At 33.4% G+C, this 23,869-nt stretch overlaps 1 protein-coding gene across 2 annotated transcripts in view; it reads right to left on the reverse strand.

Moving 5' to 3' along the window:
- The window catches only part of SPOCK3 (SPARC (osteonectin), cwcv and kazal like domains proteoglycan 3), a 495,024-nt gene that overhangs the window by 348,275 nt on the left and 122,880 nt on the right, over positions 1–23,869 (reverse strand). Inside the window, exon 1 of one of the 2 annotated variants that reach the window (XM_073017709.1) lies at positions 15,961–16,025. The exons of the other annotated variant lie outside the window; for it this stretch is intronic. The gene's annotated coding sequence lies outside the window, so the exon portion shown is untranslated. Of the gene's footprint in view, positions 1–15,960; positions 16,026–23,869 lie in introns of those variants that run through there. 2 annotated transcript variants of the gene reach the window in all.

The raw sequence follows: 23,869 nt of genomic DNA on the forward strand, positions 1-23,869 counted from the left end.
CTATACATCAATGTAAAAAATGCAATTGTATATACAACATGCATATATATGTATACACATGCATATATATACACACATATATATATATCCATGTATATATCAGAAACAATGCTATGTGAAAATATGAAACAATGTATCCAACTCAATGACATTTATAGGAAAAGAAAAATACATAATGGGAGTATATGTATGCAGTGAGAACAAAATTCAGAACAGGTATTACCCTTGTGTGAGGCAGAACAACTGAATCACAAAAGGAAATTTAAAAGTTTTAACTATATTTTATTTCTTAATGTGATGTTGCTTACATTGGTATTGTTTTGTTATCTGAACATCATCTACATATTATTTTACCTCTCTTATGTGAAATATTTTATAAAAGATTGGCATCAATCATCATTAAAGAATAACTATGTAGCAGTTTTAGACAATTAAAAACTATCAACTTCAATAAATTAAAATTACATACCTTGTTTTGTTTGAATTCTACCAAAATGTAGAATTCATTACCAATTACCCAGTTAGAGAACAAAATCTATGTAATTTATAATTGACATTTTAATGTCAGTTTGCCTCTGTTTTCATTATTATTTGAAAATTCAAGCAATAATTTGATGGATATTTGCATTTGTTTTAAATTTTTACCAAATAACTACTGAGCAACTACTCTGTGGCAGGCCGTTTTCTTGTCAATGGGTGTACATCATGGAATAAAACAGACAAAACAATTTTACCCTTGCAGACTTTGTATTATCTAAGGGATGTGACAGACTGTACACATTTTAAGTAGATTTACAGTATTGTATTGGGTATCTGGGGTTAGAATGTAATAAGTTCTGTGAAAAACACAGAGTAAGCAAGCGGGATCAGGAATTTTGAGAGGACTCCATTTCCCTAATGGCAACAAAAATCTATACATACTTATAAGATATGGGATTACTGATATAGAACCTATTTTCAATTTTCAGTGAAATTCTTTATGTTCTTGAATTCTGCATTGTTATATGTCAAGACAAATTCCTCACAGACCTAAAATATAAAAAGCATAAGTATATTTTACATTGTACAGCACAATATAAATCTGAAATTCAACTTTTTCATTCTATTCTAACCACTCAAACTTCCACAAAATATGTTTAAAACAGGCAATGAAAATTCAATGCCTGGAATGCATTGTTAGGAGAAAAATCTGAAGATATGTATAATACATTAGTAAAAGAATACAAATGAATACAAAAATTGCTCCTGGAAGATTTGATTATCTACAGAATCATGGAGTGGTTTTAGGACAGTAGAATTATATGAATTTAGGGCCTAAAACTAATTTTCCAACTATAAATTTCCATTTGAGTTTGTGGTCCTTAATAATTGGAAAGTGTGCTGAATTTGGGAACCTGCAAGTAATTAAGGATGACCTCAGGAGCTTTACTCTCCTCACTTGTAAAAATAAAAAAAAATAAAAAAATTTAAATGTGTAGTTTGATGGGGTGGGGGATTTCATGAAATGATTCTCAAGACTTATCCTTATTTTCTTCACTTTTATTAATGTATAGTTAAGTCCTAAACTTGTAATTTATAAAATTCTCTGTATGCACCAACCACTATCCTTGGTACAGTGTGAGAATTGGGAGCTGATTTCTGGAATTTTTGTTCCAATGTTATTGGTTCATTGGTTTCTATGAGTTTGCCATGTCTCTTGTACACAGACCTAAATGTCCTGGTGTCTGCCTATCTTTCTGAAGGCATCTCTATTCACTCTATTCTCTTCCTCTACACTAGCAACACAGGTCTTGACATCCACGAACAAATCATAATTGTTCCTACTCTAGAGGCTTATACTCTTTTATTAGGCCACACTGTAATGTCATGTCCCCAGAAATTCGTTTTCTCTCACCCTTACTAAAATTTTCCATCACTCTTCATTTATTTAGACTGGCTTTATTTTCCAGATAGCACTTAAACCTGCAATTATATTCTATATTAATTTTCTTAGTGGAAATTTGAGTAATTCACCAAAGCAAACAAAAGGATTCTAAGATTTGTAATGTAATTGTGGTGCAATATGGCATGTGCAATAACTAAAAGTAAATAACAGCAGTAGTGCATTGTAATCAAGGCAACATCTCCAAGTTGCAAGAGTTATGAATTAAAGTGGGTGATGTTGATAATAAGAAAATATTAAAATAACTGAAAAGAATTAATATTAACCACTTAATCATTAATTATTCCAAATTTCTCTATCATTTTCATTATATAATATTTTACAGAACTTACATACTATTTGGCAAAAGGAAAAATGGAATGCATAGACAAATGAAAAATTTGCTATTATTTGTTTGACATTATAGGGAATACAAAAATTTAAAAGGTGGACCACATTTTGCATCAGGGAAATTTTCAGAGTTGGTGAGTGTAATAATTTTAGGAGCTTGTTTAATTTTTCATTCAAGCCTTTGAATGGAAAATTTTCTCTATTATTCTTCACTGTGGGGCATTTTACAGCTTCTCAACCTTTTCCTCAGTATCTGGAGAAATTAAGTTAAAAGGATACACAGTTTGCCACTGTGCAGAACAGAATAAAAGTTTACAAATTACTGATCAAGACATGGAAACATCTGGCTAAAATTCATGTTTCGGATATTCTGGTAATTTAAATTCTCCAAGTTATCACTATTCTCAATGTCTACAAAGAATTTAGAATTACCTAAATAAAAGGAAGATCAAAAGCAAATCACTGCAAGTTTCAAATATATTTTATCAAATCAGATCAATGCAATAATTCAGAGGAGAGAGAACTCATAGAAAGGCACTAAGATAAAAAGAGAACGCTTGCCAGGAGCGTGTGAGGTGATCAGGGAGCAGGTTGGGACTGTTTGTTACAGAAGGAAATCAGGAGACAACCGGAAGACACATCAAAGAGGATTTGTTTATGTTTGTGATACTAATGGGGAAATCCCTTAGACTAGAGATTAACGTTTCCCTAAAGGAGGAACCCTTTAATCCTGCTATTATCATAATCAATTATGCTTTAAAGTGAGCACTTGCATGAGCAAAATGACCTACATCTCTTTACCATATTCTTAAAATAAGTAACAGTTTTATCTATGGCCTTTGTGGAAAAAAAAAAAAAAAACACTATAATAAATTTTTTATGCTGTAATGTATGTTCTAATGTAATTATAGACAGACTAATCAGAAGAGTATCATCACTCTTCAATAACTCTTCAAATCTTTCCACAAAAATTATTTGGAAATTAGTGAAGAATATCTCACAACGAGGCTAAAGTTCAACTCTCAGGCTTATAGTAACAAAATGATTTGTAAATATACGTATCTTCAAATATTGTCAACATGAAGGAACACCTTTTTTGGAGAGACAATGTTTATAAGACACGTTTTAAAAAACCAAAACAGTTACATTTACACAATGATTACCAAAAAAAATCCATTCCAATATTCTGTCAATTCTCATAGCCTATAGCTATAAGATTAGTGTAAATAAATAAAAAGAAAAAAAATACAAATTATTTTTATAATTACTTACAAGTTAAAGTACTTCATTTTGAACATTCATTTTAAAAAGTAAACAGTAATGTCATAATTAGTTTAAATGACTGGCTCAAAATATTATGTCATTTTAATTCATTTAAGTCTTATATACAAACTGGATCAAGATAAGCTATTGTTTGTGAGCAAGCACAGAGTAAAGAGTAAAAGCAACAATTAGCAATCTTTTATGACTAACTTCATCCTTAAATCATTGGACCATTTGATTACAGGAAATGAAAGTAATAAAATCTACCAATCTATGTATCTATATTAGATTACATCTCACTGTTTCACATAATGGAGAAATACGGGGTATGTATTTAAATTGCTTCTGTGTAAATATTAATATATGGGTAATTCAATTTAACATATTTGAAAATGGGGAATTTTGGTGGATCTTATGAAATATATGTATTAAAAAAACCCCAATGGTTAAGATGATTCTGCTTTTCAGAATTCTGGCTAGAAAGATAAGCTATCATGACACCATGTAGAATTTTGAAAAATGAAATTGGTAACTACATATGAGCTTTTTTCTATGCCACTTAGCAGATAAGCCTGGGGGTGGTGGGAAATGTGGGAATTTTAATAACACAATGAGCATAGAAATTTGGATATTACTTTAAATCCATTTTTTACATTCTTCTTTACATTTCAATTTTGACAAAAACATAGTACAACTTATTGTATCGAATTTGAGTAGTTTGCTCTAACTCTGCACCTAAAATAGATTGAGATAGTCTTTAAAATCTTACAATTTTTTTTAAAAAATTCAAAATTTTAGAACAGGTTTAGATTTACAGAAAATTATAAAGGTAGTAAAGATTGCTCTCATACACCTCACATATACTTTCCCCTATTACTGACATTGTATACTGCCTTAACAATATGGCTTTAAAATCATTCATGCCTTTCATTAGCTTGATTGCTCATTTATTTCTATTGATGAATAATATTTGATTATATGTTGTACCTTCTTCATTTATATATTCATCTGTCAAAGGACATCCTAATTGTTTCCAGCTTTTGATGATTATAAATAAAGCTACTCTAAACACTTGTGTGCAAGTCTTATGCAGATAAAAGTTTTCTCATCAGTTGGCTAAACACTTAAGAGTATGGTCGATAGATCCTATCATAAGTGTATATTTAACTGACTAAGAAAATGTCATACTGTCTTCCACAGTGGCTGTAATAGTTTACATTTCCAATGGCAATGAATGAGAATTCCTACTGCTGTGCAATGTTGCCAGCAATTGGTGGTGTCTGCTTTTTGGATTTGTGCCATTCTTACTGATATATAGATGGTATTTCATTGGTGATTTAATTTTCAATTGTCGGTTGACAAGTGCTATTGAACTTCTTTTTATATTCTTATTTGACATCTCTATATCATCTTTGGTGAGGTGTCTGTTCACATCTTGTGTCCATTTACAAATGTGTTTGTTTTCTTATGGTTCAGTTGTAAATATCTGTTGTATATTATGGATACAAGTCCTTAGTATAAATGTGCTTTGCAAATATATTCTATCAATCTGTGGTACATTATTCTCATTCTCTTGAAAGTGATTTATACAAGACAGAAGTTTTTAATTTTAATAAAGCCAAATTTATCCTTTTTTCTTTCTCAGAGCATGCTTTTAGTGTCATACCTAAAATCTTATCAAACAAACCAAGATCGGGTAAATTTTCTGATATGTATGCTTCAAGAAGTACTATAGTTCTGTCTTTTACATGTTGGTCTGTGTTCCAGTTTGAGCAATGTTTGTAAAAAATGAAAGGTCTGTATCTAAATTCATTTTTTCTTTTGCCATTGAACATCAAGTTGTTCCAACACCATTTGTTCAAAATACTATTCCATTCTTCATTAAATTAACTTTACTCCTTTGTTGGGGACCAGTTGACAATATTTGTTTTGATCCATTTTGGGGCTTTCTACCCTGTTCCATTGACTATGTGTCTATTGCTTTTGCCCGTATCATGCTGTTTTGAATACCATAGTTATAGGGTAAGACCTCTAATCTGGTTGAGTTATGCAATTTTGATTTTCTTCTTCAGTATTGTGTCGACTATGCTAAGTTTTAAACTAAAGTTTTGAATCAGTTTTTCTATATTTAAAAAATATCTTGTTCAAAAGAATGAGAAAATAAGCCAGAGTCTGGGAGCAAATAGTTGCAAAAAATAAACCTAATAAAAGTTTGTTACAAAAAGTCTTAAGGAAAAAGAAACAAAAAACATAATTTAAACAGAGGGCAAAAGATCTGAACAGATGCATTACCAACAAACAAATAAATATGGAAAATAAGCATTATGAAAAGATGCTCAACATCATAGATCATTAGGAAATTGCAAATTAAAACACTAAGATACTGCTACACATCTATTAGAACGACCAAAATCTAAAAAACTGACACCTAATGCTGACAAGGATGTGGAGCAACAGGAACTCCCATTCACTGCTGGTGGGAATGCACAATGGTAAAAGTGCTTTGGAAGATACCTTGGGAGTTTCTAATAAAGCTAAATGTATTCTTTCTATATAATCCAGCAATTGTTCTCCTTGGTATTTACCCAAAATTAGTTAAACATTGTTCATATCAAAACTCGCACATAGGCGCAGCTTTATTCAAAACTGCAAAAACTTAGAAGCATCCAAAATGTCCTTCAGTTGGTGAATAGATTTAAAAAAATGTACATTTAGACAATAGAATGTTACTCAACATGAGCTATCAAGCCATGGATGAAACACAAATGTGTATTAAGAAGTGAAAGAAGCCAATCTGAAAAGGCTATATACTGTATTATGCAAACTAAATGACACTCTGGAAAAGATAAAACTATGGAGATAGTAAAAGGATAGTGGTTTGCCAGGGTTTAGCAGGAGAGAAAAGACAAATAAGCAGAGTACAGAGATATCTGGGGCAGTAAAATTATTCTGTATTGTGCTATAATGGTAGATACAGGTTATTATACAACTGTCCAAATCCATAGAACATACAATACCAAGACTGAACATTAATATAAAGTATGGACTTGTGTGACAGTATGTGTTAATCTAGGGTCATCAATTTTAACAAATGTAACGCTGGTGCAGATGTTGAATGGGGGAGGTTGTGCATGTGTGTGGGAACGGGGAGTTATGGCAATTCTCTGTAATTTCCACTCAATTTTGCAGTGAACATAAAACTACTATTTTTTCTATTTTTTAATTATACTTTTAGTTTGGGGATACATGTGCAGAACGTGCAGGTTTGTTACATAGGTATACATGTGCCATGGTGGCTTGCTGCACTCATCAACCCGTCATCTACATTAGGTATGTCTCCTAATGCTCTCTGTCCCCTAACTCCCACATCCACTGAGAGACCCCGGTGCATGATGTCCTCCACCCTGTGTCCATGTGTTCTCATTGTTCAACTCCCACTTATGAGTGAGAACATACGGTGTTTGGTTTTCTGTTCCTGTGTTAGTTTGCTGAGAATGATGGTTTTCAGCTTCATCCATGTTCCTGCAAAGGACATGAACGCATCCTTTTTATGGCTGCATAGTATTCCATGGTGTGTATGTGCCACATTTTCTTTTTCCAGTCTACCATTTATAGGCATTTGGGTTGGTTCCTAGTCTTCGCTATTGTGAACAGTGCTGCAATAAACATAAGTGTGTATGTGTCTTTATAGTAGAATGATTTATAAATCTTTGGGTATATGCCCAGTAATGGGATTGCTGGATCAAATTGTATTTCTGGTTCTAGATCTTTGAGGAATCTCAATATGCAATCTTTGGTCTATGTCAAATGGTAACTATTCTATTAAGCCCACGCTGATTTCTTCCAAACTTCAAGAGAATTTAGTGTCCATATTTTTATGGTACTTATGTACCTTTACCTCATATTATAGCATGCATGTATGGAATAAATAGATTAAGAATTCTTGGGCTAGAATACATCTATAATTTTCTTAAATTGCATCTGCCACACTGACTTAACCTTCAGTAACAGATTTTTGGTAAATATAAAATAGAGGTAAATTTAAACTCCCTGGAAATATTTTGTATTTAATATCAAGTATGATACATGTGACAATACATTTGAAATGAGACCATTTATTAAAATTGAAAATACAATAATTCAGAAAATTATAAGAAAACAGAGGACGACTATCAGCTGAGGTATTGCATGAGCAAAAATGTAACAATATTTTTAAAATATAATATATGCATATTATTTTCTTCCTGCTCACTATTGAGCTCTTTTCATTGTGAGCATAAATAAATTTACACACACACACACACACACACACACACACACAAATAAACATATGTGTAAAATCACTCAACAAAATATTACCAAGTATAAATAAACAATATATAAAATAAGTATATACCCTGACAAAATGAAATTTATTCTGGGTATACAAGCTTGTTCAAAATTCATACACCAATCTATGTAATCCATCCATATCAAAAAGTAAAGGAGAAAAAAAATCTTACAATCATATCAATTAATGCTGAATAAATATTTCACAAAGCCAGCCATTATATTCATAATGTAACTATGAGCAAACTAGGAATAGAGGTCAATATTTTAACTTGGTAAATAATATCCACAAAAACCTTAGAGTTAGTATTATACTTAATGATGTGAAACTAGACACTTTCCTTTTAAGATCAGAAACAAAGTAAATTATGTCTTCTCTCATTACTGTTATTAGATTCATATAAATTTTCTATATACAAGACACCATCACAGAAGAACAAAGATAATGTATTATTCAAGGTTCTCCAGAATAATGTACATAGAGAAAGACACAGGGAGAAAGAGATTATTCTAAGGAATTGGCTCACATGATTATGGACCTTAGAAGTCCAGACCCAGAAGACCCAATGATATTGATCCAGTTTGAGTCCGAGTAGGACAATGGTATAAGTTCCAGTCTGAATCCAAGTTTGAAGGCAGAGTAAGACCACTGTCAGCTCAAAGACAGTCAGGCAGAGGAAGGAATTCTTATTTTATTCAGGTATTCAACAAACTAGATAAGGCCCACCCACACTGAGGGGGGTAATCTGCTTTACTCAGTTTATCATGCAAATGTTAATCTTATTTAGAAACAGCCTAATAGATACACCTAGAATAATGATTAACCAAATATCTGGGAACCCTCTGACCCAGTCAAGCTGACACAGAAAATGAACCATCACAGATGGTTTTAATTTTTCCTTGTGAATCTATATAACTTTCACTTCTTTTTTTTATTCTATTATTTTATCTTATTATACCAGTAGGATGTTGAATAATAGTAACATCATCAAAGATAATTCTAAATTCAATAATCTAAATTTACACCTTAGGAAAACCAGAGAAAGTATTGTATTCTATTCTCTGACTAATCCTAAGGCAAGCAGTAGAAAAAAAAATAACAAAAATTAGAGCAAAAATGAAATTCAAAATGGAAACAGTAGATAAAATTCACACCAAGTGTTATTTGAAAAATAACATTGTAGTCATAGTAACTAAAGAGAGAGAGAACAAGTTACCAATATCAAAATATAAGAGGAATCAATTACCACTCACCCATGGACATCAAAAGGATAATAAACAAATAGTATGAAGGACCCTATACTCACAGAATTTATAACTTAGTTGAAATGGTTTGGTTCTGTGAATGACATAAACCTCCCAAACTTGCATGAGAGAAATTACAAAACCACATATATATATATATGTGTGTGTGTGTGTGTGTGTGTGTGTGTTTGGGGGTGTGTGTGTATAATTATTTTAATAATTAATTAATTTTAATAGTTAATTATCTTCTAAAAAGAAAAAACTAGCATGATTGTTTTGTTAGTAAACGCAACAAAATAAAAATTCCTGGTACGAATAACCAAGAATACAAGGAAACACAGCATACAAGGATAATATACAAATGTTACTGGCTTTCTTATATACTTTCAAGGAAAACTAAGAATTTGATTTTAAAGAAACAAAACCATTTGCAATATTATCAACCAATGGAATACTTAGGTGTAAATCTAACAAAATAGTTACTGGCTTTCTATGTGCAAAACTATAAATCTCTGAAGAAAGCCATAAAAAGGCCTGAATAAATGGGGAGATATTTCACGTACATAGATAGAAAGCTTCAACATGATTCAGATGCCAATTATTCTCATTTTTTGTCTGTAGATTCAGTGCAATCAAAATCAGAATCCCAGCAAACTATATTTTAATAAACTTTATTTTAAAAGCAGTTGTTATTTTTTTCTACTGCTTACTTTACGATTAGTCAGAGAACGGAATACAATACTTTCTCTAATTTTCCTAAGGTGTAAACTTAGATTCTTAAATATAAGATTATCTTTGATGATATAAATATTCAGCATCATCACTTTCCCTATAAGCATTTCTTTTGCTGCATCCTACAAATTTGGATAAGTTGTAACTTCATTTTTTATTTAGATGTAATTATTTTTCAATCATCTTGATACTTCTCCTTTGACCCATGTGTGATTTAGAAGTGTGTTCTTTAGTCTCTCAATATTTGGGGATTTTTCCAACTACCTGTCTGTTACTGATTTATAATGAATTTTGTTATAATCTGAGAACATATTTTCAATTATTTTTATTTTTTAAATGTATAACTTGTGTTTTTCAGTCCAGAGTATAGTCTGTAATCATGAGTATTCCATATGAGCTTGAGAAGAATGTGTTTTTTTGCTGTTCCTTGATGTAGTATTCTAAATACGTAAATTACATCAAATTGATTAATACTACTGTACAGTCATTTGTATTTTCATTGATTTTCTGCCTGCTTGATATATCAATTACTGAAAGAGGAATGTTGAAATCTTCAACTATAGTAATGGATGCATCTAGTTCTCTTTTCAGTTCCATCAGTTTTTGCCTTACATGTTTTGACACTGTTGTGTGGTACACACACGTTTAGTATGGTTATGTCTTCTTAGAGAATTGATCTCTTTATCGTTGTGTAATGCCCCCTCTAGCCTTAATAATTTTACTAATTCTGAAGGTGACTTTATCTAAAATTAATATATAGTTACTCCTATTTTATTTTCAATAGAGTTATCATGTCATGTATTTTTTATTCATTTACTTGTAACCTATCTATGTATTTATATTTGAGTTTCCAAGAACCACCATATAGTTGGGCCATGGGTTAATATCTAACATTTTAATAACTGCTTTCTATTTGTTGCATATCATTTTTCTTAAGCCTCTTGTTTTCTGCCTTCTCTGTTTTATTTGAGAACTTACATTCTCAAGTTTTGAGTATTTTATACAATTCATTTTATTACCTGTCTTGGTATGTCAGCACATCTTCTCTAGTGACTTCATTTTTTGTCTCTTTTCTTGACATTAGGCTTCAGTAATACTGTTCCTCCAAAAATCAGTGTCTTACATTGCCTTTCACTGTAATCTGCTACTATTATTCTACTGGAGTCTTATGGGTGTCGTGGTAAGATGTGTGGAGTGGAAGCAATCTGTCACCTTATAGTTATTTTTTTTTAATTTCAACTTTAATTTTTAATTCAAGGGGTACATGTGCAGATTTGTTATTTCTTACATTGATATATTGCATGATGCTGAGGCTTGGGGTACAATTGTTCCTGTTACCTAGGTAGTGAGCCTACGGACCCAGAAATCCCATTATTGGGTATATACCCAAAGGAAAACAAATCATTTTACCAAAAGGACATATGCATTCATGTCTTCACAACACTATTCACAATAGTAAAGCCATGGAGTCAATATAGGTGATTATCAAGGATTGAATGGAAAAAGAACATGTGATACATATACACCGTGGAATACCATGCAGCCATAAAAAAGAATCAAATCATGTCATTTGCAGCAACATGGATGCAGCTGGGGCCCATTATTCTAAGCAAATTAACACAAAAACAGCAAACTAAATATTGCATAATTAACCTTAATCTTTTAGTATGCTTGTGTCTCTAGCCTGTGACCTTCATAAATGTGTCCCCTGTGTTACAGCTTCCTTCCCAACACCTTATCTTAGGTGTGACAGAAAAACTAGAGTATCTGTCAGCAGCAGTAGTGCCTTTATCCCAGACCTGGAACGTGACTCTTATAAGGTCTTTTCTACGGAAGACAAAGTTTTGTTGGGGAGAATATTCTAGGTATGTTTAACCATGATTATTCTTCCCTTCCAGCTGCCAGAACCAAGAAGAAATCTTTCTCAGAGCTTTACTATGAGAACCTGCTGGAAATTCTGGAGGTAAAACACAGAATAAAGTGGGTTCTTCCTAAGACTGCAGACTTATAGGGCTTGCCCAATCTCTACCTAGTCTTCACTCACCATCCAACAATTTTTCTTGATTAATATTTAAGTGTTCTTAGTACTTTGTGACTCTGTGGCTTCTGCTCCAGGTAAGGAGATCTAAACTATTCCTCTCTCCATCTAATCTATCTATCTATTGTTTATTTAAATTCCTTCTTTTTACTTTTAAACTTTTCAAAAATAATGCCCCAGTTTGGAAAGTATTCCATATTTACAGAACTAATCTTGATGTACAACTCTTATTGTCTCACAGCCTTGTTTAAAATCTTCAAAGCTTCTCATCACCTACAGAACAAAGTCCAATGATTTTCCAACCTTGCTTTTTTTTTCTCTCTGTGTCACATCTCTGATTCTCCCACTCAGCTTATTTTTCTGTTCCCAGCATTTTAATTAACTCATTTTATCATCTCTTTGTTGGTGGGTTAACTCTCACTCTTTGATACCGTTTTCAGCTCCGAAAACTATCTAACCTTTGACAAGCACCTTCATGTCAAATATTCCAGAAAGCCTCTCCAGATTCCCCAGAAGTAACGATGCCTTTCAAAATGCTCAGAACATTTGATCTATCACTTTCTGATGTATGGCTCCTTATCTGACAAAGCTTATGTTTGTTTATCTTATGAATTATTTACTTTATTTGAATGTATGCACCTAGAAGGAAGGGATCAGGGTCTAATTCATCTTCATAAGCTCCAGCGCACCAAGTACAGTAAGCCTGTCACACAGGATATGTAGAATCATTGTTATAAATGAGTAAAAATATAATAGTTGCTTTTGATTCTTTCTGGAGATTTTTCCCATTCATTTTTATTATACTTTTTATAGTTAATTTACACAATTATATTTGTGAATCTTGGTTAATGTATTAAAAGCATAAAACTGCAAGATTTTAACATTTTCTTCATTTATTAGTAGTTTTATGATTTTAAGTTATTTTTATCTATATATTTTAAAATATTGGAATTAAATATAGCAGATCTAACAGCATATATAATTCCTGATTTCCTACTGAAGTGACTGTTACATACAAGGAAAAATATAATGATCATTTTGGTATATCAAAATAATATTTTCTTATTGAAAATTAGATGCATATATGAGAAATGAGTTAGATCAGAGGTACCTGGAACTTAATACCTGCAAAAGTTGGAGATAATGAAAAACAAGCATATTTGACATACAAAGTTATGTAAAGGCTCAGAAATTGGTGGCATATATACAAAGCTATACTTTAGCTTATCTTCTACATTTACATAATAAATGTAAAGTTTCTCTTAATCATAATTTCTTCATTTCATTACCTTCTGAAACCACCAGGTGCATAAGCAGTATTTAAAATTTGTTGTATTTTTACATATATTTTTTAAATTTTAAAAGAACACTGGGTTGGCATTTAATGGACTTCAGCTTGAATCATGTCTGTCACTGTCTGTAATTTTTCCTTTCCTCTGCTGAAGTTTCCCTTTTTGAATGATTAACCTATTACTTCACATTAAAAACTGATATGACTATTCAAAAGCATCTTGGTAAAGCATAGAAGAGCTTTTCAAAATTGAAGTATAATTTGACACATTAATTTCTTCCTTCATGACAATTATGTACAGTTTGATTTGAGCTATCACAATAAATAGAACCTAATATCACTTAAGCTTCACTTTTTATTTATAATATGTTCAGAAGTTATTTATTCTCACATTTTATATGAATTTAAGCTTGGATCACTAAGACATGTCTATCCTTTTTAAAAGTAATGAATACCAAACTCTCACTATCAAATTACTTCTTATAAAATATTTTATTTCCGTCAATAAATAAAGCAACCAAGGTGTAATTTGTCAAGGCCTATTATCTCAGTAATTTCAAATGCCATATAACATAGGCAGCTATTGTTAGATGTCCTCTCTTTCTCTGACTGACTGACCTCTTCTAACCAGCTGACTCTATTCAGTAGCTGCCAGCTTTCTCTTTTCTGTTACTAAAAGTGACTCACTGCTTGCTTAGCTCAGTAATCAAAAACATCCTGAAGGTATCTCTTCCACTTCCCTTTCTGTGTCTGTCTCTGTCTCTGTCTCTCTCTGTCTCTGTCTTTCTCTCTCTCTCTCTTTCTCTCTCTCTCTCACACACACACACAAAACCCTCATTCTCTCTCAGAAAAATATTTCAGATTTATTAATCAATGTAGAGTCAATCTCACTCTCCCATCTTATCCCTTCTGCATTAAAAATGTACATAAATAATTAGGATACAAAATACCAACTGAAAAGCAATGGATTTACATAAAATAAAAAAGACTAAAATATTCTGAAAAGAGTTTTGATGATTCTATTTTATCATATGCTAATTATTTAAATGTTGGTTAATTTATGAGTAGATGATCTCAGTTAAGCAAAATGCCATCCATCAGATCATTATATTCCCAAATCTAATTATTCCCAAACAAGTAATCACTTGCATTTATTTCTAGAATATATTTCTGTGAAACAGAGAATGTTATACAAATCTTTCTAGCTTCTTATCTTTGCATAATGACTTTCTAGGATTTAAACCCCAAATATGTGACCATCACTTTCAAATTTCCATCCAAATTTATAACACCCCTATATATATATCCTGGAACCCATGCATGGTAATTCTTTGAAACTCATGGTCAGTTTTGGTGAAACTTCCTACATCTTTAGTTTCGACATTCTCATTAATATTTTTCACTAATTGAAACTGGCTCTGTACTAAGGATACTGCTTTCCCTAATGTTTTATTAAGTGGTGGTTGTTTTCTTTATTACATTCTTCCGGCAAAGGCCTAGACATGGGATAGGTGTCCATCTGACTTCTCAAGAACTGTCACAGGGCCTGCTAGTCATTTCTAAGCTCTCTCTCCCTCCCACTTCCCCAAAGTTTTATGGCTTTGGTTCTCCAAACCCTTCTTGTTGAACTCACTAACTTTCTCCCTAAGTATAACCTTTTTTAGACTCATTAGTCTCCCTACTTATTCCCTGAGACTGACTTAATGATAATTTCTCCACAACCACTCTTATCAAAATCTTTGGTAATTTCATTATCCACACTGATGACTTTCAGTCCTGGCCTCTCAGCTACTTGTCCTCTTCTTCAATATTATTGTTCTCTACATACCTCAGAAACTCACATGATCATATTATGCTTGCTATTTACCAACAAGTGCTATGATCTATGCTTGTTAATTACCAATAAGTGCTATTTGTTTAAGAACTCAATTGAAACATCCTCCTCACCAACCACTGGTCTTGTCTCTCCAGGTTGTTTCCTTCAATATGCTAATTATCTAAATGCCTAAGGTTCACCAGTATCTTCAATTCATAATTCTTACCCTTTTTTTTTTTTTTTTTGAGACACAGTCTTTCTCTGTCACCAGGTTGCCAGACTGGAGTACAGTGGTGCAATCTTAGCTCACTGCAACCTCCACCTCCCAGGTTCAAGAAATTCCCCTGCCTCAACCTCCCAAGTAGCTGGGACTACAGGTGTGCCTGGCTAATTTTTTTTTTTTTTAAAGTAGAGATGGGGTTTCACCATGTTGACCAGGATAGTCTTGATCTCCTTACCTCGTGATCTGCCCACCTTGGGCTCCCAAAGTGCTGGGATTACAGGTGTGAGCCACTGCACCTGGCCCTCTTACTTTTTTTTGTTGTTGTTTATTTGTAGCCTAAAATCTAAATTAGCAAGAGTAGCAAGAGTGTCATAACTTGGATCCTTGTGGGTTGAAATAACCACTTTATTTTGCATAGCTAAGCTGAAACGAGGACAAGTGGAGACTGGGAAGAGGAAGCTTTATGAGGAGATCAGATTGAAACCTCAGGTAACAACACAGACTATAGGTAGCATCTCTTTTTTCAGCTGTTGTTTGGAATGACCTCAAAATAAAGCACAAAGATCAGGCCTTAGGAGACAGCAACCTAAACTTTAAATATTCTGGAGAACATTCCAGATGGGGCAGACCAATATGCCTAAATAGAAGCCTTCACCAGTTTCCTCCTTTCCCCTGCAGGAACAGCAATTTAACATCTACACAAGAAAAGCACCTTCATAAAAACCAAAAATAAGGTGAGCAATCACATTACCTGGTTTTACTTCATATCACTAAGAAGCACTGAAGATGGTAAAAAAGACAGTATTGAATTGCTGATACTACTTCTCCCCCATACTCCAGCAGTGGCCTCCATGGCATGGAGAATATGTGTGCTCTGGAGAGACAAGTACAGTGATTGTGGAACCCAGTGCTGCTGAACTCATTGCACTGAACTCAGTACTGCTCTGTCATGGTGAAAATCAGAACTGGGCTAAACTCAGCCAATGCCCACACACAAAGGAAGCATTTAAACCACTCCTAAACAGAGGAGAATTGTCCATCCCAGTGGTTGAAACTTGGGTTATGTCAAGCCTCGCCACCGTAGGTTAAAGTGCTCTGGGGTACCAAATAAACTAGAAAGGCATTCTAGGCCATAAGGACTGTAATTGCTAGGCAAATCCTAGGCTCAGAGACAGTGGATGTGGGACACCAGACAGGATGGCTAAGGAAGTGCTTGTACTGCCCCTCCCCAACACCAGGCAATATAGCTTACAGAAATAATAATAATAATAATAATAAAAGTCACTCCTCCTTTCTGCTTGAGGAGAGAAGAGGGAAGAGTAAAGAGGACTTTGTCTTACATCTTGAATATAAGCTCACCAACAAGGTAGGGACATGAGGCGCCCATTCCAGGTACTAGCTCTCAGAAAATATATCAGGAAACACCCTGGGCCAGAAGGGAACCTACTCCCTGAAAGGGAAGGACCTAGTCCTAGAAGAATTAATTACCTACTGACTAAAGAGCCCTTGGTCACTGAAGAACCAACAGCAATACCCACGTAATACACCATAGACCTTGAGTAAGATTTTGTGAAATGCTGGCTTCAGAGACCAGCTTCGCCACAGTGGGACAGAGCACCAAGTGGGCTCTTGGGGTCTCAGATTCTAGGCCTTAGCTCTTGGATGGTATTTCTAGGTCTGTCCCGGACCAGAGGGTGGTGCACTACCCTGAGGGTGAATCCCAGGCCTGACAGCATTTACCACAAGCTCGCTGATGAGCCTTTTAGCCTATGGGAGCATCTGAAGTAGCCTGGCAGTACTCCCTGTGTGTCTGCCAAAATGAGAGGCCCCTCTGTCTGTGAAAAGCACAGGGAAGAGTGGGAAGGACCTTGTCTTGCAGTTTCTCAACATCTTGCATTCAATGAAATAGAGCACCAGGTAGATTTCTAAGGTTTCTGACTTCAGTTCCTGGCTCCCAGACAGCATGTGTGGATCCGCCTGAGGCCTGGGGAAACTCACTGCCCTGAAGTGAAGGACACAAGCCTAGCTGGCTCCACCACCTGCAGATAATAGAGCCCTAGGGGCTTGAGCAAACATAGGCAGTAGCCAGGGAGTGGTTACCATGGGCATTTGTTGAGACCCAGTGCTGTACTAGCTTCAATTCTGACCCAGTGCTGTCCCACTGGTTGTGGCCACAGGGTTGCTTGTGTCTCCTCATGCCCAACTCCAGGCAGGTCACCACAGAGACCCCATTGGATTGGGAGAAAATAATGGAAGAGGACAAGTAATCCAGAGAAGTTTTTGGATCTTACCGAAGACCACCAAGGCAGTACCATAGTAAATATGCAAGAATCACGACATTACTCGCCTTTTGGTGTACCCTGATGCAGATGAGGCTTAGAGCACAACACTCAAGTCCTTTCAATAGCCATCAAGATCAGCCAGAAAAACATGACCTTACAAAATGAACTAAATAAGGCACCAAAAACCCATCCTGGAGAAATAGAGATATATGATAGTTCTGACAGAGAAATCAAAATAGCTGTTTTGAGGAAATTCAAGTAAATACAAGAGAACACAGAAGAAATTCAGAATTCTATCAGGTACATTTAACAAAGAGATTGAAGTAATTAAAAAGAATCAGCAGAAACTCTGGAGTTGAAAAAATACAATTGGCATATTGAACAATGCATCAGAGTCTCTCAATAACAGAACCGAGCAAGTAAAAGAAAGAATGAATGAGCTTTAAGACAGGCTGTTTAAAAATAAGGTGTCAAAGAAAACAAAAGAATAAAGAATAAGAATGAAGCACACTTACAAAATCTAGAAAATAGACTAAAAAGGACACATTTAAGAATTGTTGCTCTTAAAGGAGAAGTAAAGAAAAAGATAGGGGTAGAAAGTTTATTCAAAGGAATAATAACAGAGAAAATTCCCAAACTTAGGGAAAGATATCAATATTCAAGTAAAAGAAGGTTATAGAACACCAAGCGGATTGAACCCAAAGAACCAACCAAAAATAAGAACTACAACAACTTTTCAAGACAGAGAAGTTACAATAAGATAAAAATAGAAACAAGAAAAAATTAAATAGTGGAGGAGCATAGTTAAAAGTGTAGGGTTTTATTAGTTTTCTGTTTGGTTGTTTGTTTATGCAATCAGTGTTAAGTCGTTTTCAGTTTAAAATAATCATTTATAATATAGTAATTACAAGCCTTCTGATAACCTCAAATTAAAAAAATTACAACAAATACACAATAATTTAAAAAAATAAACTGAATCATACCACCAGAAAAAGTCACCTTCACTAAAAGGAAGATAGGAAGGAAGAAAACAAGGAAGAGAGACCGCAAAGCAACCAGGAAAAAAAAAAATCACAAAATGGCAGGAGTGAGTCCTTATTTAACAATAATAACATTGAATGTAAATGGACTAAATTATTCAATTAAAAGATATAGAAATGGCTGAATGGATTTAAAAAATTTTAAAAACACCCAATGATCTGTGGCCTACAAAGAACACAGTTTACCTGTAAAGACACACATAGATTGAAGATAAAGGGGCGAAAAAAGATATTTCATGCCAACAGAAACCAAAAAAAGAGCAGGAGTTAAGACAAAATAGATTGTAAGACAAAAACTATAAGAAACAAAGAAGTACATCATATTATGATAAAGTGGTCAATTCAGCAAGAGGATATAACAATTGTAAATATATATGCAACCATTACTGGAGCACCCAGATACATAAAGCAAATATTATTAGATTAAAGAAAGAGGCCAAATACAATAATAGCTGGAGAGTTTAACACCCCACTTTCAGCATTGGACAGATCTCCCCGATAGAAAATCAACAAAGAAACATATGACTTAATCTGAATTATATAACCAATGACCTTTATAGGTATATACAGAACATTTCATCCAGCAGCTTGGAAATACACATTATTCTCTTCAACACATGGATCATTCTCAAGAACAGACCATGTTAGGCAACAAAACATTTTAAAATATTCCACAAAAAAAACAACAAACAAACAAACAACAAAAAAAACCTGAAACAATATCAAACATCTTCTCTGATTACAATGCAATAAAACTAGAGATCAATAACAAGAGGAATCTTGGACACTATGAAAACACATGAAAATTAAACAAATATGCTCCTGAATGACCATTGGGTCAATTAAAAAGTTAAGAAGGAAATTTTAAAACTTTATTGAAGCAAATGATAATGAAAACACAATATGCCAAAATCTATGGGATATAGCAAAGGCAGTACTAACAGGAAAGTTTGTAAATATAAGTGCCTACATCAAAAACTAAGAAAAATGTCAAATAAATAATGTAATGATGCATCTTAAAGAATGCATCATTTATTTAGAAAAGCAAGAGCAAACTAAACCCAAAATTGGTAGAAGAAAAAAAAAATAAGAAAAATTAGAGCAGAAAAAAAAAAATTGAAATACAGAAAAAATGCAAAGGATCAATGAAACAAAAAGTTGTTTTTTTTTTTTTTGAAAAAATGAAATTGATAAACCTTTAGGCAGACCAATGAATAAAAAAAGGGATAGAAGACCCAAATAAATAAAATCAGAGATGAACAGGGAGACATTACAATTGATACCACAGAAATTGAAAGGATCATTAGTGGCTACTATGAGCAATAGTAGCTTTAGTAACTTTATGCCAACAAATTGGAAAATCTAGGAGAAATAGATAAATTCCTAGACAATACAACCTACCAAGATTGAAAAAGGAGGAAACCCAAATCCTGAACAGACCAATAACAACTAATAAAATCAAAGTCATAAAAAAAAGTCCCCAATAAAAAGATATGCCCAGGACTCATTGGCTTCATGGCTGAATTCTGCCAAAGATTTAAAGAACTAATATAAATCCTACTCAAACTATTTCAATAAATAGAGGGGGATGGAATATTTCCAAATTCATTCTACTAGGCCAGTTTTATCTTGATACCAAAGCCAGACAAAGACACATAAATAAAAGAAAACTACAAGCCAATATCCCTGATGAATTTTAATGCAGAAATCCTCAACAAAATATCAGCAAGCAGAATTCAACAACATATTAAAAAGATCATTAGTCATGACCAAGTGGGATTTATCCCAGTAATGCAAGGATGGCTCAACATACACAAATCAATATGTTATATCAAGAGAATGAAGGACAAAACCATATGATCATTTCCATTGTTGCCAGAAAAAAGCATTTCATAACATCTGACATCCCTTGGTGATAAAAACCTGCAAAACATAGTAATAGAAGAAAAATATCTCAACATAATAGAAGCCATGTATGACAGACCCACAGCTAGTATCACACTGAATAAAGAAAAACTGAAAGCCTTTCCTCTAAGGTTGGGAACACAGTAAGGATGCCCACTGTCACCAGACAACAGAGAGATATAAAGGACATCCAGATTGTAAGGGAAAAAGTCAGATTCCTTGTTTGCTGGTGATATAACCTCATATTTGGAAATACTTAAAAACATCGCAAAAAAGTAATTAGGACAAATTCAGTAAAGTTGCAGGATACAAAATCAACACACAAAAATCAGTAGCATTTCTATATACCAACAGTGAGCAATGTGAAAAAGAAATAAAAAAGTAACCCCATTTAAAAGAGCCACACATAAAATTAAATACCTAGGAATTAATTTAACAAAAAAGTGAAAGATTCTATCTGACAAGAGATTAACAACCAGAATGTATAAAGAAGTCAAGCAATTCTATACAAACCCAAAAGAAAGGAAATCAGTGTATTGAAGAGATATCTCTACTCTTATGTTTATTGTGTCACTATTCACAATCACCAACATTTGGAAGCAATCTAAGTGTCCATCAACAGATGAATGGATACAGAAAATGTGGTAAATGTACACAGTGGCATACTATTTAGTCATGAAAAGGATGAGATTCGGTCATTTGCAACAGCATGGATGGAACCGGAAGTCATTAGGTTAAGTGCAATGAGCCAGGCACAGAAAGATGAAGCTTCACATGTTCTCACTTATTTGTGGGAGATAAAAATTAAAATAATTGAACTATGGAAAGAGAGAGAGTAGGATAGTTACCAGATGCTGGGAAGCATAGTGGGGTGGGGGAAGCAGTGGGGATGGTTAATGGGTATGAACAATAATTAGAAAGATAGTTAGAAAACAGTATATTTGCTAGCACAGTAACTGTAGTCAAAAATAATTTAATTGCACTTTTAAAAATAATGAAAAGAGTATAACTGGATTGTTTGTTACACAAAGGATAAATGTTTGAGGTGATGAATACCACATTTACTCTGATGTGATTATTGTACTTTGCATTTCTGTATCAAAGTATCTCATATACTGCACAAATATATATATATATATGTGTGTGTATGTATATATATGTATGTATATATATACTATGTACCCACAAAAATTAAAAATAAAGTTTAACTCTTCTAATACCTCTTGGTCTTACTTGTTTTACAAAGAGAAACTCCTGAAGCATACAAAAGTATATGCTAAGAACCTAAAATTGCTCTAAAAATAAAATAGAATGAAAAACAAGACCTTAAAGAAGAAAAAAGAAAACAGAGAGAAAAAACCAAAGTACCAAGTGAAGGAACAATCAGAGTGTTCATTCAGAAAAAAGAAAATAAACAGCATAGTACACCCCATTATAAAATCATATTTTCCTACTTCATTTTCAATGTTCCTTACCACCCCACCCCCATGTCCTCCTTTCCAGTCTTACTAGTATGAACTCCATGGTAAATTCTTTTAATTTCTTTTAGACATGTAAACACACAACTCCCTGATGCCTTGCTCTCTCTAGGGCATTTACTTGGGTAAATCATAATTCTTCTGTAAGCCATATCTAACCCTCCTTGGGGTCTGAAATCACAAAGCTGCATACAATTGGAGGGAAGCACTCAGCCAAGAAAGCTTTGACATCATGTGTGATCTCTTATCTCAAGTGGCAGCTTAATGGTACCCAACACCCTTTATCCTGTAATGCATTCACTTTCCCCCATTCCCTCAAGAGCATTCCACATCTCTTTCTTGAAGCAGAAATATCTCCTCTCCCATCTTTCTTCAGGTTATAGCCTCCTTTTCTCTATTTCTCAGAGGAAAGAAAGAAAAAGAAATAAACTCTCACCACCATATGTACATTTCTTTTTAGGTGATGATTGGGTCTGGGTACAAAACATCTTTTAAACTCTTACTTCGTTTAAGAAATACACATTTGCAGAAATAATTATCACTCTTACCTATATGATTCATATCTCAGAACTTATTAGTGTGAAATCCAGTGTCAGGGCTGATAAATTACAGACTCTTAATCAATGAAAGATCAATGAACCAAAGAACAAAAAAGGTGATAAGGAAGAATTCATTAAAGAAAGTATGCATATCACCTTCATTTGTGTTCCATTTAATCATTTATCCATAAGACAATACCTATTGAACCCCTATTATGTGTAAAGAAGTAATAAACATTTTATGGATGAATGAATAAATACACTTAAGGGGGAGAAAAATTCCAAAATAGAGCCCCAAATTCCAGGAAACATTTAATAATATAGTTAAATATCTCTAAAAAAAAAATCCCTTTCAACATAAGATTAGTAACCACTAGTGAATGTTCCTAAAATGAAGATGAGTGTGTCAGTGCTAACAATGTCACCATATAATTTATTATACTGGTTGATTTTATTATTTTCTTTCATTTTTTTGAAAATATAATCATCAAGGATCTGCTACATGTTTATCATCACAATATTTTGGAAAGACATACTAATATATTTTATTTGATAATAAGCTACTGGACACTTACAGGGCCAAAAAAGGAAATATAATTTAATATAAAATAATTGATGGGTTATTTATTTTCCTTTTTTTGAAATAAATGACATATTTTCAAATGTGGATGTACAGACTATACACTTTATATATATATATATAGTCTCTATATATATACCTTATATATAATTATTAAATACAGAAAAAAATTTAAAACCAAAAATTGGTGAAATTTCTTAACTGTAGCAAACATCAAATGCAAACATGCAAATAAGGTCATTAAGCTAGATAACAAAGCCTGCTGACTCAAGAATATATTTTCCAATTGCAGCACAATACTAGAAAGATTTTTGTAATTTGAATACGCAAAGTGATCACTTTTTTTTTTCATTGAAAGTTGAGATAAATGACTAGTGTTTAGTCAGAATTTTTAATTAATTAATTAATTAATTAATTAATTAATTAATTTTGAGATGGAGTCTTGCTCTGTTGTCCAGGCTGGAGTGCAGTGGCATGATCTTGGCTCACTGCAAGCTCCGCCTCCCAGGTTCACACCATTCTCCTGCCTCAGCCTCCCGAGTAGCTGGGACTACAGGCACCCGCCACCACGCCTGGTTAATTTTTTGTATTTTTAGTAGAGATGGGGTTTCACCATATTAGCCAGGATGGTCTCGATCTCCTGACCTCGTGATCTGCCTGCCTCAGCCTCCCAAAGTGCTGGGATTACAGGCATGAGTCACCGTGCCTGGCTGTCAGAATGTATTTATAAATTACACTTATGAGACCTAATTCCAGCCAAACATTATGAGGCCCTCACCGACAGGATGATCACAATTAGCCCCATCTGACCTATTCACTCTAAATAAACTATTAAA

The sequence above is a fragment of the Chlorocebus sabaeus genome, chromosome 7, assembly GCF_047675955.1.
Source record: "Chlorocebus sabaeus isolate Y175 chromosome 7, mChlSab1.0.hap1, whole genome shotgun sequence".
Classification (NCBI taxonomy): Eukaryota; Metazoa; Chordata; class Mammalia; order Primates; family Cercopithecidae; genus Chlorocebus; species Chlorocebus sabaeus.